At 39.0% G+C, this 14,576-nt stretch overlaps 1 protein-coding gene across 1 annotated transcript in view; it reads left to right on the top strand.

Moving 5' to 3' along the window:
* The window catches only part of LRMDA (leucine rich melanocyte differentiation associated), a 678,070-nt gene that overhangs the window by 648,334 nt on the left and 15,160 nt on the right, over positions 1 to 14,576 (top strand). The window lies entirely within an intron of this gene.

Genomic DNA, 14,576 nt, shown 5'->3' with positions numbered 1-14,576 from the left:
TGCTGAAAGTTTTTATTTGGCTTACAGAATTTTGAATAGAAGTTTAACAGGCTTGGGTTGGGGTAGAGTGTGTGTATAACTTCACTGGATATAGTAATTAAACACAATGCTGGCTGGCTGCTGAATTTGAAGAGGCTTAGATAATATGACAATGTCTATTCAGTTCTTACACAGAAGAGATTTACTATGCATGTATTATAAACCTGTGATTTATAAACCTCATTGACTTCATTAGTCCCCAGGGGCTTCATTCTTGTTAGCCTGGAAATGCCTGTTAAATGTTAATTTTATTTTATTTTATTTTTTTTTTTAAATTATGACCTCATTAGAATGAAAACATGGCTCCAGATCCTTGCCTTGTGTAAATCAGCCACATTTGTGACTAACCCCAGCTGAACATCCAGGCTGTAAATTGAAAGCCTATCCTGTCCAGTTGCCTCTTCCAATCCCAAAGGCTGGCCCTGGTGTTAGAAACGTCCACACACTAATGTAAAAGGGCATTTCAGTAACTTTCAGTTTTGTGTGGCTTCTCCCAGTTAATGCAGTAGTCTCTCAATGTGCCCAAGACTTAGGTAGACTCATGTAGGAGAAGTAATGCAGTACATTTCTTCAAAGGGGAAATTAGAGGTAGGATGTTTAAAAATAATATGCAGAAGTGCTGAAGGCTGGGATAGCAAAAACTGAGAAAGCCAAGTCAGATTAGGTTTCAGTCTGTCCAATTTTTTTGAGTGGTAAGAGCAGCTTCATTTTCGTAGTTTTCTAAAGTTACTGCAGTTAATCTGAGGAGCGTCTCCTAAAAGTTGCTCAATGTAAAACAGAAAAATGGCTTTGCTAAAGTCGTCAAATTCCACTTAATAAGTGTCTTTTTTTAATGCTCCATTATGCAAATTCAAAACCATCCTGAGATTATTGTTAGATTGCGGCAGTTGCACAAGTTTGTTGGGCATTTGCTCTTCATAACAGGTTTCTTTTTCTTTCTCCATTTCTGGATATTGAAAAACCCTCCTACCTAATCTTTTACACTAAATCCCAAACAGTTTTATTTATAGTTGCCAGGAGTAAGTTCCTAATGTCATCTTAATTAGAAACATGTGGTGAAAAAAGAGACAACTTTTAAGCTGACACTATTTTTGAGTTAAAATCTGGCATCCCCTTTCTACTGACAAGCCTGACAACTGCAGCAGCAATCACCTCATCAAATCTCTCCGTTGTGTCTCTCCTGGTTTTTGGCATCCTTCCTGTCTAAATTTTTATCAGATGAGTGCTTTTTTCTTGGCAAGTATTTTAAATACCTTCTTGTTGCTTTATCTCTGCACCGTCACCCTTTGCCCTTAATGTCATTTCTCACATGTAAGACTGTGGCAGAATTCGAAACAAATTAGTTAGGAACATAGAGTCAAAGACCAGTTTTTCCTCTTGGCTAACCAGTCTCTTCTCCCCCCGCTTTTTAAACACCAGCACGTCACAGATACCACAAGAACACTGTTTTTAAGATGCGTTTTTGATGCTTTAAATCCTCAGTGCTGCACTTACCTTCTTTCTGCTATGGCGGGCCCTGTGTTGCTTTTTATCTTGCTTCTTCACACCATTGAAAGGTTTTTTCAGCTGATGATATCTGGGTCTTTAATCCTGAGGTTTGGAAATACTCAGTAGACTCTGTCAGAATAAGAATCTTTAGGTATAGATGCTTTAGACCACAGCCAAACTAGATAGCCTTTCTGTAGCTTTTCTCAAAGCTGGGCTGGAATACATTTTCTTGCAAGAATTCTGGTATTTCCTCTTCCAGTTGCTGTTGATTGCAAAGTTGATTCTGAACCTTGAAATTCAGATGAAACCAAGAAAAATGCTTTGTAGGAAAGTTATCTGAATAATTTGTTTTTTCAAATAACTACATAAATATTGGATGACATTTGCAAGCTGGATTCATACAAATAAGGATAATTTTAGCATGTGTCCAAAGAAAATTCTTGTTTATCCTACAAGACTTCAGTTATATGTCTTTGCTAAAGATTAGAAAAGTGCTGAATCTCAGCTGACATTTGTTAAGTAAGTAAAGGAATAGAAAAGTAGAATTCTGTCTTCCCCTTTATATATTATTTAAAAATGAAAAATAAGTTTCATGGAAGGAGAATCCTATCGGCCTTTTATTTCTCAGTCGAGGTGTATGGTTTATCAGACTCTTAGAATTTATGGTGTTGAACCATAAATTGTCTGAACCTAAGCTGAGACTGCTTTTTGTAGCTTAGTTGTAAAAAAGAAAAGGGGGGAGGGAAAGACAGGCAAGAAAAAAATTAAGTTTTTGAGCCTTAAAGAAATTTGTGGTTCCCAAAGTAGTGTTACAGAGGCAGCCTTATTTTGCGATAACCTGATTTAAGAGTTTTTAGAGTTAACCTATCAGCAAAACAGGCTTTTGACTACAAGGAAATTGACAGTAATGTGGGCTCTTGTGGTCTGAGCCTCAGATTCAAATGTGCAGTCTGCAACGTAGATTAAACGTCCTGCGTGAAAAATGTAAGGCAAGAACACAACTAGCAATCATTGCCCACATATGCTATGGACAGGACTGTTTAAAAGAAAAAGCATTTTCTTTAGGACTTTATTCTGTATAGTACTAGACAGATGTTAAAAACCTTTTTGATACCTTTTTAACATTTAACTTGTGTGACCAAGGGACAATTAACTGCTTGTTAAACCATCTGGCTGTGCAAGTCTTGATTAAGTTCCAGTTCTCGCCCCAACAGGTTTTTTTGTGAGACGGTTGTATTAATATAAAAAGCAAGGTACAACTGCCTTGAAATTAATTTTAACCCCGAATAGGTACAACAAAATTAATGTCAGTATAGGCAGCCCTAATTGCTGATGTCAAGGGTAGCCTCTGTGGGCAAGGGTCCATGTCCAGTTACCTCTGCCCGATAATGAGAGTTGGTACCAGTGGTGGTTGTTGTGTCTGCTAAACTGAATCCGTTTCTCATAGAAACCATATCAACATTGCAAAATCCTATTTAGAAGCTGCCAGATTGCCATTAGGTTTTAATGTAGTTATTTTTACATTACTAAACAGGCTGTATTTAAGCAATTGAATTCAGTGATGAAAGGTGCTGGCTCCAATTCCCAACTATTTCTGTATTGTTAAATTGGTCCTTCTTACGCACAGTTGCTTAGGAAAAAAATGTTTCTCCTCTTTCAAAGGCTGCATTGAAAATAAAATTTTGATTGAAAAGCAGAAATTTATTTACCAAATTCCATTTTATTTCATACAGGCTTCTTCATTCTGTAGGAACATAGGAAATAATAGTTTGCTGGGGGGTGGGGGTTTTTTGGGGGGTTGTGCTCTGTTCTGGAATTAAATTTTTAAAGACACTGTGTTACAATAGAGGCTTCTTTGCTTGCAAAAAGTAAAATGAGGTGTTCAAGTTGGGAAAAAAAAAGGATATTCAAGTTTTCAGCCACTTTTGAAAAGGACTTTTAAAGCAAAAATCTGTAAAATGTAAGTTGTGCTGTTCTAAATCCACTTTCAGAGGGCACAGTACGTCAGAAGACCTCTTTGTAATTGGTGAATCTGTACTGTAGTGCTGTCATTTTATGGATGTTCTTCAAGTGTGCAAAATGCTGTCTAGGAATGTGTCTTTTGTGGACCCTAGGCTGTCAGTTTGTCCCCTCCACTGCATGGGAAAGGAGTGGAGGAGAGACTAACTGTGCTTTAAGACGCAATCCATTCTATTGAAGTAAAGTATTCCCTCGGTGTATTACGTTTGTGACCTGTGTCATACTTGAAGGTTAAGTTTTTCGAAATGTAAGCCCAAAATGAATTTGCACAGTCGTGTTTTCAAAAATAAATTAATATAGTAGCTCTCACTGGGAACACTGTAAGCTGCTGAATGCTCAGCAAATGAAGCCCCTCTTCAGGGTGCCATGAACAGGCAATAAACTTCAAATGGTTTTGAATTTGAGTAATGGAGCATTAAGGAAACATACTAATTAAGGTAAATTTGGCAATTTTATTGGAACCAGTTTTTTGATTTCTTTAGTCAGTGAAGAGCAGTGTAAGCTGCTGGACACAGAGCATTTTGAGATGCTGGCTGCTTCTTTTCATTGCCTAATGGGAGTTAAGCTCTTCTGAATATCCAGCCACAGTTGTAGTGCTCAGTTCTTTTGAAAACTCCAATCGTAAATCCCAACTTAGGCAACTAATGAAGTGGGCTCATTTTCCAGTGCTAGCACCAACCCTCTGCGAAGGCAGCAGAAGCAGCTAAGTGTGGAGTGCTCATTTCTGTAGATACATGTCTGAACTCCAGGGGCAGGTGTTTTGAAAGTGGCAAAGCGCTAGGCTCTAAGGCCAAGATCAATGTGGTTCAAGCTTTTCAGAGTAAGAGAACAATGCATAAAATGCTGATCAGGTGCATAAGTGACTGAAAGTCTCTAGCTGTCTGTGTTTTCATTAGTGAAGCTGCCTAAGCATTTAATGCTCTGCAGCTGCACATGTCAGCAGAGCCTGCCATTTTGGTTGTGCTGAGGCTTTGATGGCCGAGTCCTTCCCTGTCCCTTGTGATCTGCAAATTCTAAGTCCCTTCGGAGTAATAGTGTACGCCTGCATGGGCAGCCCGCAGTTCAGGGCAGATCATGGCAGTTACAGGCACATTCATTCCAAAACACCAGGTGGAAGGGTAACGGCGGTGCTAGTCACAGGGTTGGAGTGTATTCTGAATGTCTGGCAGAGAAATGGGGTTTTCCTCTACCTCTCCAGTGCTATCTGATGAAGATGAAATTAAATCCTCTCCCACACTATGACCTCTGCTGAGAATCCTCTCTGTCAGCTCCCCCTGATGCTGCGGGTCACAGCGCTCAGTGATGTGCCCAGTTGTCCTGATTCCAGCAAGCGCACCCAGGCCCTGCCCCAGCTGGGGGAACCTGTTCCCCATGGAGCTCCACAGGGCTCAAGCTTGCCCCACTAGAGGCTGCACAGTAGCTTCTTGCCCAGATGGTCAGGGAAATGGGGCAGAGACTTGTTTTGTCCCAGTAGAGAGATGCACGTGGGGACCAGCATTGCAGTATATTGCAGAACACAGCTTTAGCCCCCGGACATCTGATTTTCTTTGCAATCGCATTATAGCAATCTTAGGGGCTAGCTATTAACTTAAAAAGGCCTAATGGTTCTCTTTGTCACCGGCTTAATATCTTTGTAGGTATAGGCCTATGTATGACTATTTTTTTTTTACCGGAGCACCTAAATTAGTTAAAAATAGGATTTAGGGATTACTGTGAATTTAATTGTGAAATGCTTTAAATCCATTTCAAAATATCATCCTATGAACATTCATAAGATTTTCTCTGAGACTCTTGGCATCATATGCAGTTGTTAGTAAATCATGTTGCAGAAGAGTAATCAACCATTGAGATCCTGCTTCCGAGCATAGAGCCTTCCTATGACTGCACCCCCAAAGGGTGATTCAGTCACCACTTTGCATCACAGTGCCATGTTGTTACTTAACGAGTGAAAGTATCTTTGGACGCTTTGTACACGACAGCCAAGGCTTTAACTGACCTGTCCCATGGAAATGAAGATGAATGGTAACTCCCCAGTCTGCTACCAAATGTTATTCATAGTTGTTTTCCAGTCTGGCACAGAACATGTGCTGCAAGGCAAAGGCCATGGCACAAATGGACAATCAGCCTTCTTTTGAATTTTGAACTCTGTCATTTTGAGGCTCAATTTTGACGTTACTTAAAATAGCATGTAGCTATGTGGAGAAGGGAAAGTTAGAATCTTATGTGTTAATAGAAGAAAGTACTGGGAATTGAGATGCTGATTTATTAAAAGATCTTGTGGAAAAGCAAACCAAAGCTCTTAAAGCCTGCTTTCAAAGGGAATGCTTAATACAAGGATTTAAGACCAAATATACTTCTCTTTCTATATAATGTAATGCTGATTTGTAGAATCAGTGCACAGAAAAAATATTATAACAATAATGTTGTTGGAAGAAGGTTAAGCACATCTTTATGAAAAACCAACATCGCACGAGCAGTCTTATTGCTGGTATTGTTCTCTTATTGCATTGTAGTATGTGCAACATCCAGGTCACTGCCAGTGCAAACCAGACAAGCTTAAGCTGCGATGAGTGATACTGAAGGGGGGGCAGGGTGAGGGGGGCTGTGTGTGTGGATCTGGATTGTCTCAAGCTCAGACCCCAAGCAGAGATCCAGTGCTGGCAAATACAGCGAGAGTCTTAGGCCACCTTGACAAAGGTATTAGGTGTAGCAGGACATGCTGGTGTTCTGAACATATTGACAGTTATGAGCTTTTTAAGCAAATGTTTCTCATTTCTTTTTTCTCTTTGTTAGTTAAGTTGGATTGGGTGGCTGGTGCTGAAACAATTTAATCCTTGTCTACAAAGCAATTTATTGCAAGTTATTGCATCCTATTGCAATTGATTGCTTTATTGTTGTTGGCGTGTTCTGTGCTTTTTCTCTTAGAAATTTCATTTTGCAAATGTAGTAATAATATTTTACATGTGTAGAGTGCCTTTCATCACAAAATACTTCACAAACTAGATAGAGTTTTTGCAGTCAGTTGTTTGAAAGGAACTTATTCTGGTATCGGGACATACAGCCATCTTTGCCCACACAGTCCAGCCAGGCTGAGGCTTTATCATGCTATCTACTTTCTTGTAACCTATATAGTCACCTGAGTAATAAATAGCCACCTTCTGTTCCTGGCTCAGATGCATTTACTGCTGTGACTCAAAAACTGAAGTACTTGCTGGGTAGGAAAACAGTTTAAATTATACCGGCTGCCACCCTGTTTGCCTGACTGACCACAAAACTAAGGAAAAAAGGTGTAAGAAAGGAACATGAGACCTAAACAAATGTATTTTTAAGTCCTGTTATTTTCTTTTTGTGCATTGTTTTAGGCAGGTATGATTTTAAAAAGTGTTACCGATCCAGATCCTGTGTTAATTTGAGCAACTTCTGTTGGTTTTAAAATTTAATTATCTTTAATTTATATTTATTTTATTGTGTGCTATGGCCTAAAGCTAGGACTATGAATAAAGTTGACCAGCTAGTGGTAAGGGCACAAGATTCTGCGCTCTGTGGTAAGCTGGCCTTAAATTTGAGCAAATCCTTGGAAATTCTATGGCATTCAGTGAAAGAACTGAATTAATTTAAACTGAACTGCACACAACCTTTTAAAAATTAAATCTGCTATATATACGGATAATACTACTCTTAAATATTCAGCCTCTGTTACTTACTTTAATTCAGCGGATTTTTTGCTGTCTCCACATAACTTCCGTGTAAAAGGGAAGGCTAATCTACTGGTTCAGACAAAAGGCTTAAGCTCAGCTGATCTGTTTCCTTTTTATCATGTTCTTGCATTTTTTTTTCTTCATCTATAGAAAGGAGATGACAGCGCTTCGCTGCCTCATGATTGTGTAAGGATAAATACATTGATTGTGAGATGTTCAAAATGATTGAGCCAAGTATGTAACTAGGCCAATTTATATAGAGAGATGCTTTCAAATTAGAAGTTGGGTTATTTTGTCTTGGAGGAGTGTGGAGGAATGGATTATCTATCTTGCTCAAAGTATTTAGTAGTGAAATGGTTAACAAAATATATATACAGGCAATGTTTAGGTTTCAGAGTTAACACCCTATTGAGATGATTGAAAATAGTTCACATCTTGCTGAACTGTCATTTTGAGCTGTCTGCCAATTTAAGAACATATTGCTGCCTCAGTTAACATATGGTTCGAGTTGATACAGTTTTCTGTGCAACCGTGAGAGCTAGACACATCATTATATGAAAATGAAAACAAATGGCTGAGTCCTGAGCTCGCTGCTTTAGGCCCCCCGGTGTAAGCATGAGTTCAAAGCCACCTAGTCTTCCCGTTCGGAGATCCCAGCAGCACGAGAGAGTCCGGGTGCGATGGCGAGCCGCAATAGTTGGCTCCTGCGCCCCAGAGCCGTGGCACGCAGCCTGTGAGGGACGTTCCCAGGAAAGAAGTTTTACAGCCTGGGCACAATGGCAAATGATCCCCTGGTTGCTGTACCTAATTTGTCAAGATTTAATTAGACCCTGGGATTGGTGAGCTTCCCTTTGGGATTTCTAGTCCTTTACTGTATCACTGGTGTTGCAGATACGTTATACTGGGCACCTTAAAGAACTCAAGCTCTTGCTGCAGCTTAACTGTGTTGTACTGTAAGTTTATGCTAGCAACTAGAATAACAAAGGTGAAAGTTTCTAAGGAAACACTCACTTTAGTGAGCACCACAAGGTAGCTTTTGATATCTGCAGAAATAAGGTTGAAAAATGTTCCCCTGAATTTATAATGGTTCCGGTCTAGGACACCTGCAATTGTTTTGCATACTATCTAGGATTTTTTTTTCTGATATGATAGAAATTCCACGGTTGTGCTACAACTTGTTTTGCTTTTCTTAATTTACATTACAGTTTTAGCACTGCATCTTTTTTCTACTTAGGCCAGGTAAATTTTGTGATATTTCCAACTCACTTGTTTTCTGGGTGTTTTCATTGCTGGAGTTCCTGGTGTATCTCCTGTCATAGTAGAAAATTAATTCACTGCAAGCAAATTATATTTAAATTATTTTGAAGATCTAACTAAAGCTAACAAAACCAAAACAAAATAAAAAATTGAAGTTGAGATTTCATCTTTTCCTTGTGCAGTGGGGCAAGACGCAGACCAGAGTCACTCAGGTTATGCGTACAGCATAAAACTATCCAGATTTGGATAAATGAACTTTTTTCCTTGTACATATGGCTTTGTAACTGGCTCATTTCCCAACATTCTTTTTGACTCGACTTTCAGTTTCAAAGGAATCCAAATATCTGACCAAAACTCATTTAATTTTCTCCTGCCTATTAGACGCAAGTATTTGTGCAAAATGAAACCACAAATCAGCTCGGGTTTGCTTGTGAGATTGATGAACCATAATGAATCTTTCGATGAACTCAGTCTAAATTTCAAGCATGTAATAAAACACAAAATCATATCCAAAAGTCACTTTGAGTATATCCCTGCATACCTGGTAATTTATTTTTAGGTCACTTATTTTGGGGCATTTACAAGCCAGTCAACTGACAGAGAAATGCCGCTTAGCAATGCCACCTGCAGATTGCCTGTATATGTACTGGTACACAAACTGCAGAGGCATGCACCAAACGGCAGATTTTTGGCTGGTAAGATAATGGCAGGGCAGCATTTATTTCTTTGGATCTACACTGCTGGAGGATGTAGGCCAAAAGCTCTCGCTGCTCCACAGATCATGTTGTTCCGATACACCGTCGCCTCCTGTGCATGCCTTGGACTTGATTGGTGCCCACTGTGCCTTAGCAAAGGAGGTCCCGCAGTGGGATCGCAACTGGCTATGGGTGTAAAGAGGCCAGGCTGGGCTGCGCGGGCAGGTCGAGCATGGCATCAGCCCTACGTTGAGAGGATTGCAATAAACAGACAACACGTTCACAACACTTTTTGTCATTTACACGCATAATGTTTGCCTTTTCTAAAATCTTTGTGGAAAATCTGTTTGGCCAAGTTGGCAAATCACCTCCTAGAGTTCTAGGGCTGTATTTTATACTGTTGTCTTCAGTCCCACAAGCTTTCTGAAGTGGCGTCCTTGTGTAGCTTACTGTACCATTTCTTTTGTACCCATGCTATGGCTGGGATTATGCTGCATTTGGGTGCTCTCTCCAGGGTTCTTTTCGCCCAGGCCGATATTTACCACTAAGCTGATTGCTGATATTAGAAGCAAATTGTCTCATTCTTCTTTGTATTAAAATGCATGCATAAATCCACATTTTAAAATGGCAGCACAGTGACTGTTGCTGTTAGGTAGAGATCATTACACCCTAAATGACGTATTAGGCCTATGCAGAGTTTCCTCCGTTTGTCATGGGGTGCTATTGTGCTTGTGTCCCTGTCTGCAACAGGGAACCTGTCAGATTCGTCTGGTACGCGATCTTCATTTTTGGAATCTAGATTACTGCCATTAGGCTCAATGAGCCTAATGCCCTAGCACTATGCGTTTACCTAGCACAGTGACAGTACTTTATTTATAGGTAGCAAAGAGGACAGAAACCAGGATGCATTTCATTGATCTTTCCATGTTGTAAATGTAAAATTCATGTGCGTTTTTGTTTGCTTTATAGCTGTTCTCTTTCCTTTTCCTTATTTAATATGCACTTCATACTGTGCCAAGGGGTCAGTAGGGCAAATCAAGGAGCCAGATGGCTTACCTCTACCCTAAGGAAACGTAGCAATCTTTAGTTGGGCATTTTACCAAATAAAGGCAGGACTGGAATCCACAATAAACGTGAGAGTTGGTTAAAACTGCATCCTTTTCTTAGATTCACAGCTACATCCTCCTTGAGGCATGAGCTTTTTATACTTCACTGCCGCTTTCTAGCTTTCTCCAAGTAACTGCATCTTGGAAGATATTAGAGGGGGGTGCAACTCATTTTATTTATGGCCTTTGCACAGAAACGAGTTTCAGTTATTTTAATCTGACTGAAATAAGAAACCATAATCCATGGATGAAAAGACAGTGGACAAACTCAGTTAAATCCCTAGTACCCTGAGGACGTATATTTTGTCCATTTCTGTTTTTTTATGTTCCCTTTTTTCTGCTGTTATTCCCAACTTTAACTTTTGAAAAGCCAAGCAGTTTAAGTGGCCGGGCCTGGGGAGCTTATTTGTATGCAGCACAAATTTCAGGATCTGTTCCCAAGCCTGTGCAGAGTGAAAAATGGCCTGCATTTTCTTGATAGCCCATGTGGTTGTAAAGAATAAATGGCTAATGAATTACAGATGAACATTGACGCAAATTAATCTTCCTGATGTCCCTGGGTTATATGGCAGCCATTTAAAAGTTTAATCAATACACTAAAGTTGAAAACATGCAGGCACTGCAGTTGTTTGGATGTAATAAACATCAGAGGGAAACGGGAGGCTTGTACCCAGTCCATGTATCATAATGACAGGTATTTATGTTTAATGGACTAAATATTTTTTATTGGAAGAGAGCAAATGTCAGCTTAACTTTGTAAGCCCCGCATTCAACTTTCCTTTGAGGTTGGTGAGAGACGGCTGACATGTCATTGAAAATGAAATGTAAAAAAACCAATTGAGACAAAGCGAGGATAAGGAGCTGTTTTGCCGACGAGATGTTGCTTTAATGCTCTGCAACTATTCATTAAATAAAATGTAAACTCTACCATTTCAAACGTTGCAGTAAAATGGTTTACTAGGGCAGACTTTTAATGGTTATTAGGGAAAACAAGAGCCAACCACTGCCAAATATTCTTTTCTGGGAAACATTTTATTTGAAAAGTCTTTTCCTGAGTTACAATTTCAGAAGATTTATAATTATGGAGCAGTCATCCCGCCCTCCCCCTTTCCTTTCTGAGACAAAGAAAAACAGAAAAATAACTTTCAGAATAACCATTTGATGGTCCTTTTTTTCCCCTTTGAAAAGAGTAATAGCTTTATATAAGCTTCCCAGAGGCTTGGATATTAATTGCACTTGAAGTCAATAAATTTTAGAGCCATGTGTGTCCAGGACTTACCCATCATTGCTATAAATGGGGAAGGAGGCTAGACAAGACTGCCAGATTCACCAGGCCTGCACAGTTGCTTGGCTATGTGAAAGACCATGTGAATTTATTTTCTTTAGATAAAGAAAAATGTGGTTGTCATATCATTTGGTCTTATAAGATGACAAGCTGCTTCCATGTTAAACAAAAAACTCTAATAAATGGAAGTAAAAGGGAGGATCATGTTTTACCATCTTTCTGTAATATGTTTTAGCACCCCACTTATTGGCTGATCTTACCTGAATGGACCCTTGATGGTCTAGAGTGGTCTCAGGACTGTGGAACCACTTCAGAAAGGTGGTCAAAATGATGGTCTCAAGTCTATGGGTCACTATTTTCTTCTTTGGTGATTGGTTGAACTGGTTCTCTCTTGACTTCATCATCTCTCTAAAATATTCCATCCAGTTAAATAATTGCTCTTAATAACAGTGCAGTGAGTCACCTGGTAAGAGGTTCGATGCCTGACCTCCTACTTCATGATCTCCAGTGTATTGTGTTGGCTTTACCAAAAAATGTTTAAGGCAGACAAGTGCATTGGTGGAGTGGCAGAAATCTCATATTACTACAGAGGCACCCGACATATCTAACTTCTGTTTGGCTGGCAGGCAATTTTATTTTAACAGCAATATCTATCTCATCATGTCCTTGTTTTGTGGCATCAGGTTCTACTTCAGATAATGTGGCTAATAATATGGTAAATAAAGCCAGATTTGGCTAAATAATGTTGTAGATTGATAGTCTCATGTTTATATGAGATCATACGCTGCTTCCTGATAACAAAATAATTGTTGAAGAAACATCTGAAAATGTTACACTTGTCTACTCCCTGGATGACGAAATATTTGCATTTTTGAGCAAGCCAATAAATATGTTTACACCGTGAAAAGTAAAAAATGAAATTAATACATTGGCCAGACAGTCTGTGAAGGCTGAAGAACTCATAGTGCAGCACAAGATTGAAATGACAAAAAATGGCCTTTTTCCCTCCTCTTCTGCTGACTGTGTCACTTGTCCCAAATAGTAGCTTTGTAGTATCAAGGACCCAGTATGGCCTAATCTGATGATGCTTCCAGATGTGCTACTTTCCCCAATCTTAGATCCTGCAGTAGGGAGTGGGTTGTTCCTTCCATCGTATGGCCACACCGCACTATGGCTGGGGCTCACCTGGAACACAGTGCAAAGCAACTGAGCCATGATGTACTGTTTTATGGTCATTAGAAATGGTCTGTTGAGTAGTTCTGAGATGACTTTGATGTGACTGGCGAAGGAGAAGGTCGGAGCCTTATTATTGTCGTAATGAAGCATCAAAGACTTAGTTTTTTTTTAGCGTCCTGCGGAATTAAGTTACACTTTGGTTCAGTTGCAAAAATTGTCTTCTGTTTCATAAAGCTCAAAAGCAGTTTTCCAAAACTGCTCAAAAGCAGTAAGCTTTAGTGGCATGTGAGGTAAAACAGCAGGTATCTACAGCAAAACATTAACAAGATTGCACCAGACAGAGGTGGTGCTAGTAGAAAATTGGAGGTAAAGAGTGGGTGACATTAGATTGATTCTCTCTGTCAGATGGAAAACTCTCTTTTCAGTAGCTATTCACAACAAAATATGAAGTCCTCTGTGAAATGGTACGTTGGGGAGTGCAAGCTGCCACTATCCAGCACGCTACTCCCACAGCAGAAGACATAATAAGTTATTTTCTTGGTCAACCCATTATACCATTTGACTAAATTACTCCAAGTTAGATTTTTAAAACAGGAAGCTTGAATTTCAGACAAATCCCTTTTACCATGGTTCCTGAATATTTAAATTCTGTAGAGAGGCTGCTGCTATGTATTCCAGTCTTAATGGATAAAATACAGAAATAAAAAAAAAATCTGCTGTAAAAGATTTCTTTTAAAGCCAAAAGGAGAAAATACGAGAACTCCAAGACTTCCCATTTGAAATGAGGTTCAACTTCATTGAGAGAAAGTATCTAAGGATGTATGAAAAGGTATTGTCAAATGGCAGAATTATTAGTGATTAAACATGGCTTTTTGAGAGCACTTTCCTTTCAGTTCAAAGTTATGTGGGTTTATATATGTACTTAAGTACAGAGTCCTCACACAACCGTCTTGAAGATTTACCAGCCCAGACACACAAATCTACCTGCTCACCCTTTGCCTAAATAAGTGACGATGAAAAAATTTAATGGTGTTTTATCTGTCCATCAAAAAAATTGCCTCAGACTACTGGCTGGATAATGTTTTGCAAGGCTGATATGTACCCTGCATTTCAGTACATATCTGTGTTTAATTTTTTTCCTACATAGCACCAGTGCAACAAGGATACATGGTATGTCTGTCATATAGTCAAAATCTTTAAATAGTGATATAAAACTATTAATCTAAAATAATTTTTATCTAAGTGAAAAAGAAGATAGGGAACCATGATTTGGCATAGTAACTTTTTCTTTACCATGTTCATTTTGAATTCCTCAGGAACGCGAATGTGATATTAAAGGGTGAAAGCGGTTTGAGAATTATGCCAGTTGCAGTCGCCTTTGAACTGGGACCCACAGCCCTGACAGCTATTAAAAAATGAAGTAACTTTTGGTTCTGATTTTGTATAATGAGCGTACGACAAAAAAGGGGTTTACTTCTACATTATCCTGCAGGTGTAACTCTGCTGTCTGTCAGTTTATCCTGTATTTTATTTTGATGAAGAGAGAACATTAGGGAGGAAAAAAAAAAATCTCTTCATCAAAAAGCTTAACAGGAAAGAAAAAAGTCTCAAGACAATGTCATGTATTGCTGGTTATTTGTGATGGTTAAAAGAATTATCTGAAAACAAAGAAGTCTTTCACAATGAAACTAAAACACAAAAGCTTTAATAACATTTACATCTGTGTATCATCCATGTCTCCCAAATGCAAGTCATGAATAACACATAAACTAGAGCATATAGGGAACAGAAGTGCTAGCACATCATTTAAAAT

This window comes from Egretta garzetta, unplaced genomic scaffold (genome assembly GCF_000687185.1).
Source record: "Egretta garzetta isolate BGI_Z169 unplaced genomic scaffold, ASM68718v1 scaffold56, whole genome shotgun sequence".
NCBI lineage: Eukaryota > Metazoa > Chordata > Aves > Pelecaniformes > Ardeidae > Egretta > Egretta garzetta.
The sequence above is the reverse complement of the archived record's forward strand: the minus strand, read 5'-3'. Positions and strand labels throughout refer to the sequence as shown.